Genomic DNA, 14,454 nt, shown 5'->3' on the forward strand with positions numbered 1-14,454 from the left:
AATCTGAATTCTCCACTTACAACACTGGTAACATTTTGAGGCCACTTTCCACAGATATAAATGACAACCAATGGAATGTCAGAGTTTCAGAAACCTGATTTCCAGAGATTTCGAATTCTTTTTATACCAGCTGAAGTGAATTAAACCATTTTCTGAAAACTGGGTTCCAGATATTAAAGTCTGGCAGGCAAAGCTGGGTTATCCAAAATTAGATGCCAATTCTGAAAAGATAATTGTAAGTGATGATCTCATAGGGGAAGTCTGAGACAGAGCCAAGACTAGAATCTAAATCATCTGATACCCAGTCCTGTGCATTAACCACACCACTGATTTTTTAACACTCTGAGCTTGAATACTGAGTTCTTAAATAAATGCAGTTTTCAAAACTCATCCACAGCACATGTAAAATAGCATTTTGATGTAGTTTGCTTAATTCTGGTAGCTGAAGTCAATTTGCATCTCAGATTTTCAAAGAAAGTGGTTTCAAATAAATTCATTCTTTATGGTGGTGAACTTAAGCCCTACATGGATTTTTTTTTTACCATTCTTTATGTGTTTTCTGCACTTGTAAAATCAGTCCTTACCAAATACTTTTACCTGAGTGTATCTGTGGTTGCTGTAAAATACTATACATATTAGAAGCTAGAAAGCAGTGAGATTTTCCATTTTTCCTATGAAGACAGGCTGATTGAGCTAGGGTTGTTCAGCCTGGAGAAGAGAAGGTTCTGGGGAGACTTTATTTTGGCTTTTCAGTACTAGAAGAGGGCTTTATAGGAAAAGCAGCAGAAGACTTTTTACCAAGGCCTGCAGTGACAGGACAAGGGACAATGTTTTAAACTGAGAGGGCAGGTTTAGATTGGACATAAGAAAGACATTTTTTATAACAAAGGTGGTTAGACACTGGCACAGACTGCCCAGAGACGCTGTGGATGTCCCGTCTCTGTGAGTGTTAAGGATCAGGTTGGATGAGGCTTGTGGCCACCTGGTCTGGTGGGAGGTGTCCCTGCCCATGGCAGGAGGTTGGACAGGATGATCTTTAAGGTCCCTTCCAACCCAAACCATTCTGTGATTCTGTGATTTTATGAGTTGCAATGACTGAAGCAAGTTGAGGTGCAACAAAAATTTCAGAGCAGAGAGCACCACTGAAGTAGGACATGTGGGCTTAGTAAATAGGCCACGTGCAAGGATATTGGAGAGATTCAATCCCGATGGATTCAATCCTGCGAGTATTCCACATGCAAGAAGTTTGGAGATGGAAACACCTGTTGGTTGGTTCCCTGGTCTGTGGGATGCAGGAAGGCCTATGGTGCCGCTGTTCTGCAGGGGTTTTCAAGCTCTCCTGCTCAGGGTCCTGCAATGCTTGGAGAGCTCTATACAATATTTTGAAGACCAGGGAGGTTTGAATAAATGAGAGAGACATTTTTGAATGAAGTGCAGTGTCTTTCATAAAGTAGTTTTTCCAGAAGGCATACAAATTATCAATATCTGTTAGTGCTGGGAGTTTGAATTGCACCTTTCACTTTTTCTCAAAAGACTTGGTATTTTTAAAGCCTTTTGTTTTTAACCAAGTCCAAAGACTTACTAAGACTGAGAATGAAAATGGGGAAACAGCTCAAATTTGTGGGTGCATCACTACCTTAAAATAAGGAAAACCTCTCTTCTCCTGTCACACTCAATATCACAAATGTTCAACTAGCAATTCTCTAGAGATTATTTGCCCTGAATTTCAAATTGAATAAGACAAACAAGAAGGAAAGGAAATACAGATTTTCTGGCTGTTTTGTTTTGTTTGGGTTTTTTGTATTTTGCGGGTGAACATTGGATGTACGTAAAACTTTTGTATGAGAATTTTTATGCTTCTTGGTTAGGGAGATATTGATGTCTCAGACTAGATAGTAAGAGAGGAATGTGCATTTACTTGGATTCCAGTAGACAGGCTCATGAAGAGAAAGTCTCAGATGCGAATAAAAAACTGTGAGGTTGTTGCCTAATTGATTAGAAGCAGAGAACTGCCAGACATCTGGAGTGTGCAAAGTGTAAGATTGTCCTCTGATTTCTCAGCGTTGGCAGTTTTGATGCCACTTGTACTTTAAATTAGTATTAATACTCGGGGAAAAAATGCAACCTTTCTCTCTTTAATCTTTCTCTCTTTAATCAACAGTTTATAAATGCAGTAGCACATTTCAGATGTGAGTAATGTATTTTTTTCTGGCAATTGATTAATGTGCATAATAAGATGGATAGGCCTGTCTGCTGAGATGCAGAACAGTGACACACAGCACAGTGCTGCTTGAGAAGGAAATAATATTTTATTTTTTCATTAGGTCTCAAAGCTTTGGATATCCATGGAAATCAATAGCTGCTTGTAAGATGAATACGACATATTGCATGGTTGCTCTGGTTCCTGTAACTTATGTAAATATTCGTTTCTGATTATTTTTGAGGAAACATCCTTTCTACACAGAATTAGCTTTACCATCAAAGCCGGTGTTGGGAGAACACCCTGATCAGGTTACTAATCAGCCCGTAAGGGAGTGGAGATTTAAGACAGGAGGTGGCAGCCTTGAGTAGTAATTCATTGCTGTCTCTGCTTAGTTAAGCTTGGATCCAAATGGAGTCAGAGCTGGGCATAAATAACTCAGCATCTCAGCCCTTTTTCTTAAACATCACAACGACAAGCAGCCTGCATAGTGAAGATGGCAACAACTAGTTTTGTCCTTTTTGCCTAGTAATTAAAAATGTAGTTAATTAATTTAATACTTTTAATGTGAAGCTTGTTTGAGTTTTCCTGGATTTTTTTTAACATTTGGATCAGCAGTTGTAGCAGGAAAGACTGCAGCACACTGCAGAGGCTGAATTTAATCTGTCTCATTCTCATCTGGGTATCAGATCATGTTGCAAACAAGAATAACTAACAAAATATGGAGTTGATTTATTCAAATAAAAGTTGTGCCTAATTCTGGTCTCCTTTTTGATATCCTGGAATGTTGGGTGTTTCTTCATCCCCTAACTGTGGTGTACAAGCAGGTCATGAGGTACTTCTATCTCCCTCATGAACTACCACAGAGTAATGGCAAGATAACCTACTTTTATTAGTAACATCACTGAAATTTTCTAATCCATAAATCAGCAGAAGACCTTGCAACTATACAGTCTCAGCAGAGAGGAACTTGATGACATCATTGTTTTTCTCCTGTGAAAATGCTTGGTTGGAAAAAGACAAAAAAAGATTAAATGAATCAGAGTAGCTCCATGCAACCTCCCACTTCTAATCTTCTTGAAGAATGTGAACAGTACCATTCACTGGTAAAAATGTAACCAAGAAGAGTTCTGCAGCGTTGTTCATTTCTGCTGAATATTCACAGTAGGAATTATACTTGTAAATTTTGTGTATCTATTGATCCCTACAGCTCCACATTTTAAAAATATGTATTTTGGGCCACATCTCAATTTACAATTTTTTCATTCAGATGCACGTGAAAAGTCTTCATTTGAAAGTTTGCTAAACAACAAATCCTTCAAAACAAACAGGTTGCAACTCTGCTCTGCCTGGAAAGTACACATGCATGTAAGTCTTGATCCATAACAGAACTAATTTTCTGATCTTCTTTTTTGTCACAGTCTGTAGACAAAAATAGCATTTTCCCCTTTTCCCCCTGTGGCTTGAATCCTGCAGTTAACCTGTGCGTGCATAGATCTGTCTGCTTCACACAGACACCACAGTCTGCCTGGATGGATCTGAATGAGAGCCCGTGCTTTCTGTAAGAGTCCTGTTAGGCACAGTAGACGTTGTCAGGGAACCTTCTGTTTAATCTTTTTATTAAGCAAACATTTCCTTAAGTTTGCATAAGCAGTCGCCCAGCCATGGCTTCCACACAATCCTTTAATAACTGGCAGGGTGTGGTGATCACATTTCCTCGGAGGCTTCTCCTCTATCTGACTACCAAAAGTAATTTATTCCTCAGTTAACATCATTACTTACTTGTTTTGTTTCTTCACTTCCTTTGTCTGTCACAGGCAGATCTGGGAGTTAATAGCTGTCTTTTTAGTGCAAAAAGTGGGTGGGGGATGATTCTTTGAGCCTGATTCCCTAAAGAAATAAGGCTTGTGTGATCATTCTCTGCCTATTCCAACATTCAACATGCTGATAACATGGAACCCCACTGGCCATTTCACTTCATGTGGAAGAGAAACAGGGGACTCCAGTCTTCCATCTTCCTGGCAATTTATGAAAGTGGATGGCTGGGGGGTGGAAAAAGAGCCTACTACTACCTCCTAGTATTAAGGTACTTGTTAATTTAGGAGATACATGCTAAGTTTTGAATATCAAAATACCAAAATATTTCAGATTTATTTGGAGTCAAGAGGAGCACCTCCCTTTTGTGTGTGTTTGGTTTTTAAAAAGGCCACTGAAACTGTGAAAGAATGTGCAAAACTTGCTTGGTACAGATAATCAGTACTGATCACTACTTTTAGGTTGAAGGCTGAGTCATAACAGTTGTTCTGAGCATTAATTTAATTTTCACTCCATCACAGCATTTATGGGATTGGAAAATGTGCCAGACAGTATTTTGCTCTATGAAGGAGCGCAATAAACTTGGGCCTTATAATGTCTGTGTTGCTGGAGAAATATGGCTTTCTTTTTTTGAGTAGGTGGGTTTGGAGTCCTAAAGACTCTCTGATTTTTGCTTTCTTAAAACAACAATAGCTGCAGCCTTGGCTGGGTTAGGACATGGACAGATGTTTTGTTCCAGATACAGCTGTGCAGAGAGGAAAGAGGTTTTCCATCCAGAGCCACAAAGGTGCTTCTAGCTGCTACAAACCGACCTGTCAGGAGAAGTTTTTTATGGGTTCTCCCTAATTCATACTAAGCACAATTAGGTGTATCATTTTAAGCAGTTTAAAATCCTGAGGTATGAAGTATGGCAACTGGCTTTGCCTCATCTGAGTTAGCAGTACTGCTATGGACTCTTCTGTTAGCACCCCTGAAGAGTGGTCAGAAAGTTCTGAGGTGGTTAGTCCCGTCCACTGGCACTGCTAGATGTAGAAGAAATCACCTCTCCACAGCCTGAAGCCCTTCTGATAATTCACAAGCATATGGCATCATGGGCAGGACTTCTGCCTGCACAAAAGGTGAGTGAATACCATTTGGGGATTTGAATACCTGAGCTCAACAAACAGAAAGAAAAAGACTGACTGTAGCGGGTTTGGTTCTGTAACTGGGCAGAAACACCAATTTAGTGTAGTAGTTTGGTCCAAGATACTCATTACTGTTTACCTTCTGTGAGATAAGAATTAGGAGAAACGCAAAGCAGGCACCAAACTTGAAAGAACAGAAAGAAGTTTATTAACAGACCTAAAAGAAGGAAAAAAAAATTATACCATACCTTCAGAACTGTTCTCCCCCCCGCCCCTTCCTCCCTTCTCCCACTGACAATGTAAAAAGACAACCCTTGAGATGTTCAGTCTGTTTACCACTTCCATAATAACCTTGTTCAGTCCATTTAGGAAGAGGAGTCTCTCTGCTCGCTTTCGAGGGTCCACTCTTGAAGGTTTTTGGGGTATAATTTTAAGGTTGAGCCGTTCAGTAACAAAAGTTCTCTTCACCCATCTCTGGGAGCATTTCATCTCAAGAACAGAGGCCCTTCTCCTTCCCTGGGAGCAAAGGGTCTTCCTCATCATCTTTAGGACTATCTCTGGGAGCATCTCTAGGAACTGAGGTTTCTCCTTTCCCATTTGGAGCAAAAGTCCTCATCTGGTCCATCTCTCCCTGTCCAAACTTCTCATGAAATTACAGCTGTGTCAGCATCTGCCTATCTCAGTGCAGGTGCTTTTGCTTGCAAGTTGAACACTCCACCCCCGATGCCTTCATGAAATTACAACGGGATACTCTGCTATATCATAGCTTCACAACAGAATTTCAGCTTTAAGCATCTCCTCTTTCTCTTCCCTCAGGTTTTCAGCTCTTCACAGCACTAAAAGGGTGAATCTCACCCAGGCCTTGCAGCTGGAATGTGGCTTATCGAAATGGAGAGGGGTGAGAGCCAAGCTGCTCCCGCTGCCCACAGCAGGGATATGGGGGGGGGGGGGGGGGAGGGGGGGGGGGAGGGGTCCATGGCTGGAACAGGTCCATCGGCTCCAGGATGGCCGTGGCCCGGCCCGGCCTGGCCCGAGCAGGGCCTGGCTGGGCCCACTGGCCCCAACACGGGCCCCGCAGCCACCTGTGCCAGCGCCGGAAACGAGAGAGAGCTTGGAGGGGAGTTTCCTATTCTTAAGTGTGAATCACAGAGGTGGTCACAACTTTAAGTGGCTTAGAGAATTGTCCGTATTCAAACTGGCCAGCTGATAGGTCCTGTCAGGTCACAGAGGAAGCTGTAAGCACTCCTTAGCAAGGACATCCCTTCCGGGACTATGCTTGCTAACCTATGACACTGATTCATATGTTTTTACAAACCAGTGCCAGTGAGCAGAATCACATTTTAAATAGGGCCACATGTGAAAATGGTTTCTTATGCTGAGAAAAATTGTAGATATGTGGAAATGGTATTTGAAGAACTATTTAGTGGGGCACTAAGGAGATCTATTCTGAGAGCATATCTTGGACTGTGAATGGCATGAGCAGGCATTTGGGGAACCTGAGCTCTGTGTGTGGTAGAAAAGTCTAACAGAAATGAGCAAGAAGTCCATGAGTAATGGAATCAGTGAAACCTGGTTTCCAGTGGATTTGTGCTTCATGCAAGTTTTCCCCCTGGCCTGTATGGTCTTTGTCTTAGATGGATCATCTGATGCCTAGTAAGAATTAGGCTTTTGCTACATTCTTTTCCATGGCTGGAGACACCATCTGGATCTCCTCTTCCTCCCAGCTGGCTGCCTACTTTCACTAAACTTAGGATGATTTTTTGTCTTGAAACCTGTGATTCATTTTCAAATTTAGTTGAAAATCAGCACTGGATTCAAAAGTTACTCCAAGAGGAAGTGAAGACAGCAGAATAGGCACTCATACACGAAACATGATGACAAAGGCCTTTTTTTCCTTAGGAAATCAGAAGAGTTGGGGAAGGCACTTCCTTCATATTTGGTGATTTCCAGCACTGGCAAGGTCACCTCATTGGGACATAGAAAGGGCAAATGGAAGCAGCTCTCTAAACTTAAACCTGCTTTCATCTTGCAGCCCTGTTTTATAGAGAACTGAGGGACAGGTTTACAATATTGTATTCTTGTGGAGGTTTATTGGCATTTATTTGGAACTTGGTTATTTATTAGGTGAAAATATACTATAATTTCAGGAGTTGGTCTATATCTATATGTGGATTACATTTTTTTAACTGTTTCTTACGTCAGTATTACTGATACTATTAATTTTGCTTAACCTGCTAATCATTCCAAAATTATATATATTTGTCTAGTGGAGATGAATGAGAAAACAAAATCCAGTAACAGGTGCACAAAGCAATCTACCTGAACATATAAGTAAAGTTTAATAGGCACATTTTGTGAACCAGAACAATTTTCTGTAGGTCTTATCAACACCCTTATCTTTGATCTTCAACTCAGTAGGTAAGAACACCATTGTTTTGCTAGTGCTTTGGTTGACTTGAAAAATAATCCTCCTTTGACTATTTGAGAACACATAGCTGAAATATCTGGTAGTGGCAAGCTATGCTTTTGTCCCAGGGAAAAAACCACAAAAGCTTAAATGGAAAATGAAGGAGGAACCTATCAGAAGAACTGTTCAGAATAAACAGCTCTGCACATGTCCTCTCTGAAAATTTCATTTAGCTCCAGGCATGGGCTTGAATAACCTACCTCATGTTTACTAGCACCAGCTAAAAATTTATTCAACACAGAGAATATACACCTTTTTATTCTACACAGGGAATGTGTACTTTGTATCAGACTTGGTAAGAAAGAAAGGTGGGTTTCACGTAGATTATGTCATTGTCTGTAAAAAGAGATACATCTTGACTGCTGAAAACAAAAGTGCTTTATCTAGGTGCTTAGCCTAGTGCAAACGTTTTTCCACCAAATACAAAATATCTGTTGACATATCTAGGATGGAAGAATCTGTATAGATAGGTGTGATAAAAAGCCTTCTTTGCCTCACTGAAATTCTCAGTAAGAATGTACCCTTCAGTAGGGCTTGTAACAAAATAATATTTCAATTAAACAAGCTGTAATTTATGGTTCTAGAAAGTAATAAAGCTTCTGCAAGAACTATATGTACAGTAGACCCTAGGATGTGTTGTCTAACAGCACAGCTCCTATCCAGGGATAAGTACTTCTTAAATCTGAGGAAGTTAAATCCTATTTTTTTTAATGTTATTTCTTACATTATTCTATGTGATAACAGACTTCTACATTTAATTCCTGCCTTCTTGGCCTTACTTCTCCAATTTTAAGGCAATCAGGGCATGAGCCCTTCTTTCAACAGTCCCAGTGTATAATATTGAACACCAAGGTAGGGAGATCAGTATTCCCCTCTGTAAGGAATTCAGGGTGGTGTCAAACCTGCCAAGTGACTTTCACAACACTCTGATACAGGTGGTGTGGCCGGGGTGTTTGAGTGACTCCTGCCTGAGCAGTCCTGGCCTTGTAAACTAGCACAGGTATCTTGACTGCTCAGATCTGTGCTTGCATAACCTTAGCCAAATCTGAATCAGCTCTAGGGCCAAGAAAGGCAGTAGTGCTGGGTTTTCAAGGCTCCTTGTGCCATTTTCCTGCACACAGTGTTTGCCAGCAAGTTAGAACTGAACCTTGTGTATCAGCTACAAATGCCAGGTATGTATGGGAAACAAGAGCTATCTTCCAACACAAGGCCTCCTCTAGATACCATGAAGCTTAAGTGCCTTCTTTCTGTTAATACCAACCATTTACCTACTACTTCTGCCTGAATCTAAATGAGTAGTTTGAAGTGATCTTTGTACTTATCACAGTATGCAAATAAACTGGTTCTTTTGATTCTGTGAGGGGAAGGGGTTTGTTTGTGTGACCTTGGGAGCAGACATGGGTATTTGTTCCTGGCTGCAGGAGGAACACATGGTTGTGGAATTTGGAGACTGGGAGACTGCTTATGAGAAGTATTACCACATGTTCATCTTATCCTGAATAACCTTTCTTTGACACTGTATATTGGAAGTGTCTGTATCATGGAAAACAAGTTTTAACCTCAAAGGCTGTGTGGAGTGTGACCCTGGTGCCTGAGAGCATTAGGCCATACCCAAAGCAGCCGTGGTCTTCCCCTTAACATGCTCAGTGTAAGTCACAGCACTCGGGTCACATTTTCCAGTACTATTTTCAGTGTTCCTTGGGTAGTATTTTTAATATTATCAGCTTAAAAATCAACTGTTGCTCAAGAATATTTCACTGATTTCACTGGTGAATATCTAAGAAAATCTGAAGGGTACAGGACAGTCTTGCATTTAATTTTTTTTTCTTTCCTCCTCGCCACATTTTTTTTCTCCTTGAAGCTGGCAAAGCCCTGAGTATAGAGATTTTACACTCTGATCTCGTGCCCTGAATTATGACCTCACCATTCCAGACCAATTTCTGGTAGCCATTTAGCAGTACCTCTGCTAGATGTGGATATGTAAGTTAACTATGGGGATAGTAAAATTAACAAAAATCATATAGTTTAACTTCTAGAACCCAGGCTAAAACTTTAGTGCCAAGGTATGGAAACTCTGGGTTTTTCCTAATGAAAATGAACAGACCAAATTATTGAGACAATAAAGATGGAGTCTCGCAATGGTATTGTACACAGCTTTGCTGTTTCTTATGACACAGATTCACTTTTCTTATTGAACAGAAGTAATTGAGAAAGTAAAATGAACCACCCTCTAAACACCAGCTAGCTTCTCTCACCAAATGGTCAGTAGGCAATAAAGAGAAACAGGCAATTCAGAAGATAATTCGTTCTCATCATCTTTGATACCCATTTCAGGAGAGAGGAACTCATCCCTCAGAAGGAGGAAGGGATACAGTCTTGTATGTGCAGCTGTCATTGCTTAGCTTTCAAATTACCACTAACAACCTTATCCAACCTGTTTTTGTGACTGGAACCTAATGAAAATGCAGCCAATATTTGCAAATGCAAAGCTCTACAGCAATATAAGTCTTTCTAATATATTTCACCCTGCTCCACAGAGCAGCAGAAGAGATTTTTAATTTACCCACTAAGAACAAAGTGCTGATTTGGCTCTGTGCTTCTTGGAAACTGTCTTTGCTCTGCTATTTCCTGTTATTTTCTCAAGTTTTGTATTTCAGAAGAGAACGGGGACCTCCTCAAAATCTCTTTATGTTTGTGGCAGCGTGAGGTGATTCCTTGGACAGACGTAGATGGGTGTTATTTGCAGGTAGAAAGGGAAAGAAGAGCGAAAGCACGGCAGAAAGTTTTCTCCTTTTAGCTGTGAGGCTTTGATGCCTGACGGCCAGCACGCCACGGCGAGCAGCCGCCCGCAGCGCTGACCTTGCTTGACACATTCAGCAGACGCTGCTAAATCTCGCTTCCTCAGACTTTCAGCATTTTTCATGACTGTTCCTCCTTCCATCCCGAGACACGAGCCATGAGCCGGGTCGTGCTCGCTCTGGCAGCTCCTGTGACACAGCTCTGCTGGGCTGTCTGCGGGCCAGCGGCCACTTTGGAACAACCCTTCTGGCTGCATTAGCAGATGATTGCATTTAAAGATGAGGCTTTGCCACTGCGTGCGTTTGAATGATTGTGGTGCTGCAGTGTCTGCTGGTGTTTGTTGACATTGAAATTTATAGAATTTTGTTTGTGTGTCTTGTGAGAGGGGAATATATCACTGCAGTCGTCTGACACCTCACCTATGTTGGTGGCCTTATTTCAAACCTTTTTGGCAGCCAAGTTGAATAAATTGCTTTCAGAATCTGTGGATGACCTGGCAGGAACTGAGTGATTGTCCTTAAAACCATTTGTAGTTTCTGTTTTGTGCCCTTGACAGATCAGTGGTTGGGAAATTTGTTCACATGCCATCTGCACCTGCTAGCTTTGCCGTGCAGGAATAGGTCATTTCCTTTCCAAACATGACTGGCTTCTGATATCAGCGGGAAATTGGCAGCTCTTTTATGAAAGCAGTAGATTCCAGTTTCCTTTTTTCGATTTTCACTGAGATAAGAAAGGAGTTGTTATTGTTACGGTCTCAGTGTTCTGTCCAAGTTCTCTTCCCCACAGAACTGCTTTTTCAGTCATTCAAAACCAGTTTTTCAGTAGCACACAGCATTATCTTCTACTGTGTCTGAGATTGTCCCAAGGTAATTTTTTCCCCAATATCACATGCTTAATTCTAAACAGAACTGCACAACCTAGAGTGAAAATATGTCCTTCTTCTTTTGTCTCTTGGTCTTTCTTCGTCATTTTTGTGAAAGACTAAGAGAATCCAGAATAAAGTGTCTGTCTGGTGTTGGTGGTAGGGCTTAAGAAACAACATAATGGAATTGAAGTATACTTTTCTCCCTATTTCTTTGTCATATCAAAGTGTTGATGCCAAGTGTCACTCATAGTACTTTCAGTTCTCTTCTCAAATGGCAGAAAGCTGTTGCAATGACTTCTTTGTAAGGAGTGTTTAAACCAGCAGCTAGGGAATCAGTGATGTTGGGCAGGGTGCAGGCAATTGCCTCATCTCCAGCCTGAAGTATCACCTTTGCAGAGAGCTGCAAAGGAGTTTTGTTGCTGACAATAAGACGGTGAATTTTGTTCCTGTTCTAAACAGCATAAAGCAGCTGCATTGGCTTTACAAGTGATTCAAAGGTTTGCTCTCCCTGAAAGTTAGGGTAAATTGTTTGTGCTTCCAATGTGTGCTGTGTGTCTTTTTCCTCCTGTCAGTTACTGGAGATGGAGATAGAATTGTGGGTTTGTCTGTGCTTTCATGTAGCATTATTAATGAAACAGGTAATCCTATTTGTCTTAAAATCAAGGCAAAGATCTCTTGTGTTCCATCTGTTCCAGACACCAACAGCATGCTCATCACCATGGTATTAGAACAGCCTGGTACACAAATAGCAATCAGCAGTTATTAACCTAATATTGTTACTTGGTCCATAAAGCTAATATTGGCAGAGATACAAGACATCACTCACTGTGAGACAGTTGCTCAAGTGATGTACTTTGTTCTGCCAGAATATGATAATATTCTGTATAAAAGTCAGTAAAAGGATGCTTTTTTGTTGTTTGTTTCATGCAAGCAGCAAAAAATTGCCAGTATAATACATCAAAATTTTCTCTTTATATCCAGTAATTTACAATCCATTGTTATCTAGTTGTAGAACAGCATTCTTCAGAAAACAAAAGGGCTTTTTATTTTAATATATATTAGATCAAATCAAACCACTGAAAGTTCCCCTTTCCTTCCTTTCTTCCCCAGCTGCTGATATAGACTGATACAGGAGTGGCTTTTTGCATGCAGACCACCATTTATCTCAAACTGGACCTAGATGAGTTCAGGTCTATTCAGCAGGTGATCTGTAGTGCTGAAGGGGTGGCATGTGATTGCAGCCCACCAGGAAACTCTAAGTCTCTCAAAACATCCCGAAAACCCACAAAATTTGGACGTTCCTTATTTGTTCTTACTCCCATTCATACATCTCATTTATACATGTTCAAAAGTCCAACTTCAAATGCCTCCTTTTTGCTTGGTCACTTTTCCCTCTGATACAACGTAAGGATTTTTTTCAGAGTTGAACAGACACACCTTTAAAATCTCTGGTATTTAAATTTCTGGTTAAAAGGAATATATTCCTCTGGAGTGGTATATTTGTGCCAATCCAGTTAAATTAATAGCCCATCTGTATATCGTTTTTCTTCCCTTCTTAATCAGAATATACTCCTGGGAGACCTATTTTGTAAGCTTGTCTACAGAGACTTCTTTATTGCAGCAAGATGGAGCCTTTTCATCCTGCAGCTTCACAGTTGCAGGGTTCAACTGTGAAACAAAAGTGAAACCAAGTCATTACAGTTCCTAGGTTCTATACACAATGAATTTTGCTTGCTTTAGAAGGCAAACTGCTGCCAAATTAACATTTCTGTCAGCATTATAGTGCCTATACAGGTGCTGCTCTAATGAAAGGAAACATCTTTATCTGAGCTGGTTGTGTCAGCAATTACTACTCTTTCAGTGAACGTGAAACTTAAATAGTCATGATGTTGGTTCAGTCTCCATTTTTATATGAATAGCTTCTTTTTTTTTTTAAAGTTAACTAGAATAATTAACTAATATCTAATAATTATTAACTATCACAATAAACTAATTTAAAAATGTAAGTGGATTCTTAAGAACACTGTTGCCAAATGGAGCCATCCATTTGTTTGGAAAGGCCAACAGGATCTTTTTATAAAAAAGAGGATCATTTTCTGCAGGTCAGCTCTGTCTTGAACACTTTTTGTGTTTAAAATTAATAAAATAAATTAATAAAAACTAGCTTTTGGCTCAGCTAAGGGAAGGAGTCTAAAGTACTGAGTGACTCTCATACATGTCTAGATGCAATGAAGGGCAAAGTGCAGCATTTTTATCCTGTCATTCCCTGTTATCACCCTCAGTTATTAAGCATGTGGTGGGTATTAACATCAACCTTGCCTCAAACATTTAACAGACGTTACTTACTAGACAAACTGCATGTGCCCTGTGTTATTTCTCTCAGGGCCTGTCTCTCACTGGATGCATGCCAGACTGTCCTTTGGGATGTAGCCCAGTGAGCAGGAGAAAAGGGTTTGGACTTGGCAAAATGGCAATAAGCATAAAGGTATAGTTGGAACTTTCTTGGAATACTCTCTCCTATCTCATTATCCTAGGCCAGTATCTTGGTCCTCTGCAGCCCAATGCTTTGGAGCAATGTTGTGGAGAAGAATGAGTAATTTCTGACTCAGTTTAGTAGGTTTATCAGGACTGAAAAAGCTATAGCTGGACTAAATGCCGTGTCCACAGCTTGTTTCATGTAGCTCTTTTTGTCATGTACAGTGACTGCCCACCAAAAAAAAATGAAGATGCATCGCTTCAGCTTTTATAAGAAAGATCTCAAGCAGGTTGTGTTGTATCCCTGAATAAAAAGGGTTTCCAGGGGTTGTTAGTTCTCTCTGCTCCTGTGTTGCAATATACATTACAACAGTACATGTTGCCACTGCACAGTCTCCCCTTGTCCTCTTATTTTAGATAGGCTGCATCCTCCTCGGTTATCTTTGAGATTTATGACTTAGAGCATAAAATGTAACCACTAAAATAGGGCAGATGATTTTTCTGCACAATTTTGAATGACTAGTCAAAGCAGGATTTTGGGGAGAATGTGTCATAGTTTTGTAGAACTGGGTGCCTTTCAAAATAGCTGCTCAGAGTGGGGTGCTCATTCAATTCACCACGTTACACTGGGCACACTCTAGAAAAGATCAGACACTGTTTTGAATTAACGAGGAGGGCTGGGATCTCTGATATTGTTAATTATGTGTTG

The sequence above is a fragment of the Coloeus monedula genome (assembly GCF_965178545.1).
Source record: "Coloeus monedula genome assembly, chromosome: 2".
In the NCBI taxonomy this organism is placed as follows: domain Eukaryota; kingdom Metazoa; phylum Chordata; class Aves; order Passeriformes; family Corvidae; genus Coloeus; species Coloeus monedula.